Source organism: Elephantulus edwardii, unplaced genomic scaffold (assembly GCF_000299155.1).
Source record: "Elephantulus edwardii isolate Elephantulus edwardi_28Jun2011 unplaced genomic scaffold, EleEdw1.0 scaffold00447, whole genome shotgun sequence".
In the NCBI taxonomy this organism is placed as follows: Eukaryota; Metazoa; Chordata; class Mammalia; order Macroscelidea; family Macroscelididae; genus Elephantulus; species Elephantulus edwardii.
In genome coordinates, this window is record NW_006400197.1 from 959,410 (window position 1) to 966,168 (window position 6,759).

Sequence of the window (6,759 nt, forward strand, 5' to 3'; positions counted from 1 at the left end):
TAGGGACCTCTCCAAAGTACTGAAGAGCAATGGTGTCACTCTGGAGACTAAGGTGCACCTGATACAGGCCATGATCTTTGCAATCACTTGCTATGCATCAAAGTGTTGGACAATGACTAGGTAGGATAGAAAGAAAATTGATGACTTTGAGCTGTGGTGTTGGAGAAGCGTATTGTATACACTATGGACTGCTAAGAAAATTAACAGGTTCATCCTTGAGATGGTGAAACCAGGCTGCTCCTTGGAGGCAAAGATTCTGAAGCTTCATCTGACATACTTTGGACAGGCTGAAAGGAGGGACCAGTCCTTGGAGAAGGACGTCATGCTTGGGAGATTGGAGGGACAATGCAGGAGAGGAGGATCCTCTATGAGGTGGATGGATTTAATGACTGGGGTAGTGGCAGTAGGTGTGTCAGAGACAGTGAGATTGGCACAGGATAGAGCAGGGTTTAGGGCTGTTGTGCATAGGGTTGCTATGAGTTGCAGGCAACTCAATGGCATGTAACAACAACAACAGCTGATTTATTTACCCTTTGAATGCATTGTGTTTCACAAAAGAGCTTTCCCATTTCTTTCAAACCCCCACCCATTGAATTGTGCAACCCTATGATTAACTCCCCACTCCCCTACCCATCCTATCCTCTCTGCTTCCACACTCCACCCACCCCCACCTTGGTTCCTCATATTCATTCTACAATAATAGTTTTATACAATATTTGTCCTTGTGGGACTGAGTTACTTCACTCAGTACAATGCTTTCCAGTCCCTCCCAAGTTAGGTAGTAATTTACAAAAGCATTGCTCCTGTGAGCTGCATAGTATTCCATTGTATGAATGTACCACAACTTCTCAATCCATTCGATTGTGGTTGGACATCTGGGTTGTTTCTATGTTCTTTCAATATCGTATAGGAAGTGCTTGCTAGGGCAATACAACAAGAGAAGGGAATAAAAGGTTTGCAGATTGACAAAGACATGGTTACAATATTGCTATATGCAGATGATATACTATACACAGGAAACCCCAAAGACTCAACAAAAAAACTGTTAGAGCTAGTAGGCCAATTTAGTAGAGTGACAAGATATAAAATCAATATCCAAAAATCAGAGATTCCTCTACAGTAACAAAGAAAACTCAGAGTAAGAAATCAGGAAAGCAATACCATTTACCATAGCAAACCACATACTGAGATACTTGGGAGACATGAAAGACCTGCACAAAGAAAACTACAGAACATTTCTGCAAGACACAATAAAAGACCTGAAGAAATGGGGCAATATGCCCTGTTCATGGATAGGAAGACTCAGTAATGTGAAAATTACAATCCAATCAAAAGCGATCTGTATATTCAATGCAATCCCAATACAGGTCATGGATTTTAATCACTTGCTATGCATATGAAAGCTGGATACTGAATAAGGATAACAGAAGAATTGATGCTTTTGAGTTGTGGTGTTGGAGAAGAGTACTGAATATCCCATGGCCTGTCAAAAGAACAAGCAGATATGTCTTAGTGTTCCTTGGAAACAAGGATGGCAAGGCTTTGTCTCACATACTTTAGGTATGTTGCTAGGAGAGGTTACTCATTGGAAAGGGAAATCATGCTTGGAAAGATGGAGGGTCAGTGAAGGAGAGGAAGACCCTCAATTATATGGATTAACACCATGATTACAGCAATGGGTTTGAGTATATCAGAGATAAGAGACTAGCACAGGATAAGAGAGGGTTCAAATGTGTTGTTCATAGAGTCACTATGGGTCATGCTCAATTCAACAGCACCTAACAACAACAATCACAGGGCATATGGGATAGATTAGTCCTGTTTGGGGAAAACCTACTTAGTAATTTTTCTGTGCCCACTATAAACATTGTTCACCCTGTCAGAGACATATAAAATGGTTTCCAAGTTAAAAACAAATTTTACTATCAATAATAGAGAGCATGAAGTTTCAGAGGGGGTGAGAAAGAAGAGGCAACCAAAACCAAAAAACCAAACAAACAAAAAATGGAGACAAAGAGAACTTTTGGTGGTGATGATGGCATGCTCAATTGAGGAAGCAACTCTTCCCAGTAGGGACAAAAAGTTAGTCTAATAAAATCCCAGCCACAGGCAACCTGAATAACTGAAGCCTTGAGGGAATAAAGGTAATAAGAGTTAATCAAGAAAAACAATAATAGAGCAGATGGGATGCTCATAATAAACACTGGGGACCAACCAGAGAGGAAGATCCTCGACCAAATGGATTGATGCAGTGACTATGGCAATGGGCTTGAGTGTGTCATAGATTGTGAGGATGGCAAGGGATAGGACAGGGTTCAGACTGGTTGTTCAAAGGGTCACTTGTACTGGACTCGACAGCACCTAACAACAGCAACAACAATACATAAACAAAAGCCCAAGCAATCTTTCATCTAAGCAGGTAAGACACTATGGAGATTTCCCCAGGGGTGGAGCAGGAATAAACAAGCAAAACTTATCACCTGCAGAGTGACTCAGCAAAGCTGACCAGCACAATCTTAAGCCACTATAGAATCATACAAGCCCTCCACAAGAAAGAGACTGATAACGCGATTACAAAATGGGCAAGAGATGTGAAAATGCTCTTCGCCAAGGAGAATTGTCAAATAGCAAACAAAACCTGCTAGCAATTAGAGAGATGCAAAACAAAGAACAATGTCTCATCCCAGCAGCAATAGCAAAACTTAACAGTAAACAACACATGTTGGAGAAGATACAGAGAGATTTGGAACTCTCATGCACGAATGGGCGGGAACCTAAAGAGGTACAACCACTATAGAAGACAGTTTGGCATTTTATAAAAAAAGTGAATATAGACATTTCATTGTTGTGTAGCACCAAGTTGGAAACGACCCGTAGCTGACCCTCTGGTGTGTTTTTAGAGGCAGTTAATTGCAAAGGAGGAGATTCCCCCTCTTTCTCCCTCAGAGTAGCTGGTGGATTTGAATTATGTGCCTTTCTATTGGCAGCACAAGTCCTTACCACTAGACCAACAGAGCTCCCACATGAACCAGCTAGTACCCTACTGGGAATATGTTGTTGTTATGTGCCGTCAAGTCGCTTGCGACTCATAGGTAAACCCTGCTTTATCCCTTGCCAGTCTTACTGTCTCCAACACACAAATCCCCATTACTCCAATGACAGAGTCAATCCATCTCATCGAAGGTCTTCCTCTCCTGCGCAGTCCCTCCACCCTCCCAAGTATGATTTCCCTCTCCAAGAACTGGTACCTCCTTACAACATGTCCAAAGTATGTCAGACAAAGCTTCAGAATCCTTGCCTCCAAGGAGCAGCCCGGCTTCACCCTCTCCAGGACGAACCTGTTTGTTCTCCTAGCAGTCCATAGTATATTCAATACTCTTCTCCAGCACCACAGCAAATCAGAGCTGAGGCATGAACAAATAAATGTATACATGGGTTTAATGCTGATGTCAGATGGATCCTGGCTGAAAGCAAAGAATTCCAGAAGAAGGTATGTTTTATTGGCTATGCAAAGGTATTTGACTGCATGAATCATAACAAATTATGGCTCATATTGAGAAGAATGGGAATCCCAGAATACTTAATTATGCTCATACCTAGAGCAAGAAGCTGTTTTGTGAACAGAGCAAGGGAACTCTGCATGATTTAAGACCAGGAAGGGTGTGCGTCAGGGTTGCATACTTTCTCTCTACCTGTTCAATCTGTATACTGAGCAAATGAACTGATCTTTATGAAGAGGAGTATGACAACAGGATTAGAGGAAGACTTATCAACAACATGCATTTTACTGATGACACACACAACTTTGCTTGCTTAAAGTGAGAAGGATATGAAATGCTTGCAGAAGATCAAGGACTACAGTCTTCAGTATGGATTACATCTCAACATCAAGAAGACAAAGATCCTCACCACAACCCAACAGTCTACATTATGATAGATAAAGATTTAAGCAGTCAGTGATTCATCTTGCTTGGACCAACAATCAACACTCTTGGTACCAGCAGTCAGGAAATCGGGAGACATCTTGCATTGGGCAATTGGTTTCAATTATTTTCAGCCAAACATTCTTCTAGGTGGTATAGCACTGCTCTGTCAATTTGCTGTACAGAGGTAGCTCATGGCTGCTATATGATAAGCACTGTGACACTGATGTGTCAAATGCAATAATAGTTACCCATGGTGGACAGTGATTAGTGGAGCTCTCAAATTAAAACAGGCTTGGAAGCAGGAGTGGTATCCACTTCCGAAATAGCTTGCCTTCAGAAACTCTTTGAACTTAGAGAAAAGACCAAAGTTATGCATGTTCAGGACTTTTGTTCATAGGCTCGCTATGAGTCTTCTACAAGTCAATGGCACTTGACAACAACAATATTGCCTTGGGCAAATCTGCTGTCAGGGACATCTCCAAAACACTAAAGAGCAATTTGAAGACTAAGGTGTGCCTGATTTAGGCCATGGTCTTCTCAATCACCTGCTATGCATCGGAGAGCAAGACAATGAAAAAAGATGACAGAAGAATTGATGCCTTTGAGTTGTGGTGCTGATGAAGAATACTGAATATTCCATAGATCACCAAAAGAACATACAGACATGTCTTGGAAATGGTACGGCCACAGTGCCCCTTGGAGGCAAGGATGACGAAACTTTGTCTTTCATACTTTGGACATACAGCTTACCTGGGGCTAGTCCTTGAAAAGAGACATCATGCTTGGAAAGATGGAGGGTCAGCAAAGGAGAAGAAGACCCCTAATGAGATGGATTGACACAGTGACTTCAGCAATAGGCTCTAGTGTCTCAGAGATGATGAAGATGGTACAGGATAAGGCAAGGCTCAAGCTGTCTCTTCATAAGGTCACTATGAGTCATATTCAACTCGATGGCACCTGACAACGTGTTTACTGCACTACTAAGTGTTTTGGAATTCCCATTCTTCTCAGTGTTAGCCATATTGGTTATGATTCACACAGTCAAATGCCTTTGTATAGATAATGAATCATTAATAGACATTTTTCTGGTATTCTCTGCTTTCAGCCAAGATCCATCTGACATCAGCAATGATATCCCTGGTACCACGGCCTCTTCTAAATACAGGTTGGACCTCTGTGTGGAGCATAAAAAAGTATAGCTAAACTTGAGAAGATGGGAATTCCCGAATACTTGTGTTCTTACAAAATCTATACTTAGACCAAGAAGATGTTATCCTAATAGAGCAAGGGAACACTGCCTGGCTTAAAATGAACAAAGGCATTGGGACTATATCCTTTCTCTATACTTATTCCATTTGTATACTGAGCAAATCATTCAAGAAGCTGGACTTTATGAAGAAGAATGGTTTGGAATAAGACTCATCAACAACCAGTCTTATGCAGATGGATAACAAAACCTAGCTTGCTAAAATTGAGGAGGATTTGAAATGCTTGTTGCATAAGATCAAAGAATACAGTCGTGAATATGAATTATATTTCAACATCAAGAAGATCCTCATCACTGGACCAATAGATGGAGAAAAGATTGAAATTGTAAAAATTTCACCTTACTTGGCTCCACAATAAAAATACGTGGTCCTAGCAGTCAAGATGTCAAAACATGTGTTGAATTGGGAAACTATGCTGTCAAGGACCTCTCCAAAATACTAAGAATCAATGGTGTCAGTTTAAAGACTAAGGTGTACCTAATACAGATTATGGTCTTTTCAATCACTTGCTATGCATCTGAGAGCTGGATGATGAATAAAGATGAAAGAAGAATCTATGCCTTTGAAGTGTGCTGTTGTAGAAGGATATTGAATAGTCCATGGACTACCAAAAGTGCAAACAGGAAAAAGTGCAACAACAGTACTCTTTGGAGGCAAAGATGATGAAGCTTTGTCTCACATACTTTGGGCATGTTGTTACGAGGGGCTGTTCCTTCCAAAGGAACATCATACTTAGAAAGATGGTCAAGGAACAAGAGGGAGCCTCTCAACCAGATGGATTGTGTGACATGAGTTGATGAGGATGGCACAGGATAGAGCAGGTTTATATTTGTTGCTCATAGTGAAGAGGGAGCCCCATAGTGAGGAAGGAGACTCCCTGTTCTGAAAGTAAGGCTCTTACCTGTGAGCAGGAAAAGCTGCAACCTGGCAAGAATGCAAGTTTCTTCTCAAACTGTGAACAGATAGTCCCCAAATACGGAGTGTGGACACATGCTTGAATATATGACTCTCTCCCTTTCCCCAGAACTTTAAAAGCTGACCTCATCTTCCACCTGCTGAGTTCCAACCGCTGTTTAAACACACCAAGGAGAAAGCCATAATCTGTTTCTCTGTAAATAGCTGGATTCAAAGGAGCTTGGGGAGCTTCTATCATCTTGGGCACCTCTCCCTGCTGATTGCTTGGCCGGCTTATCAAATAAAGTTCTTCCTCTTTCCTTTAAATTGAGGTGTTTGGGTGATTCCTTCTTTCCCCTGGGTTGGATTGCTACGACTGGTAGTCAACTCAAGGGCACCTAACAATATGTTTATTGCAGCGTTATTCACAATAGCAAGATGGAAACAGCCCAAATACCCATCAACAAACAAAGGAAAGAGAAACTGTGGTACACACAATGGAATACTGTTGTTTTTGTTATGTGCCGTCGAGTCCCTTGTGACTCATAGCAACCCTATGTACAACACCCCTAAACTGTGCTCTCTCCTGTGCCAATCACACTGACTCTGACACACCCATCCCGGTTACCCCAGTCACTGAATCAATTCACCTCATAGAGGGTCTTACCCTT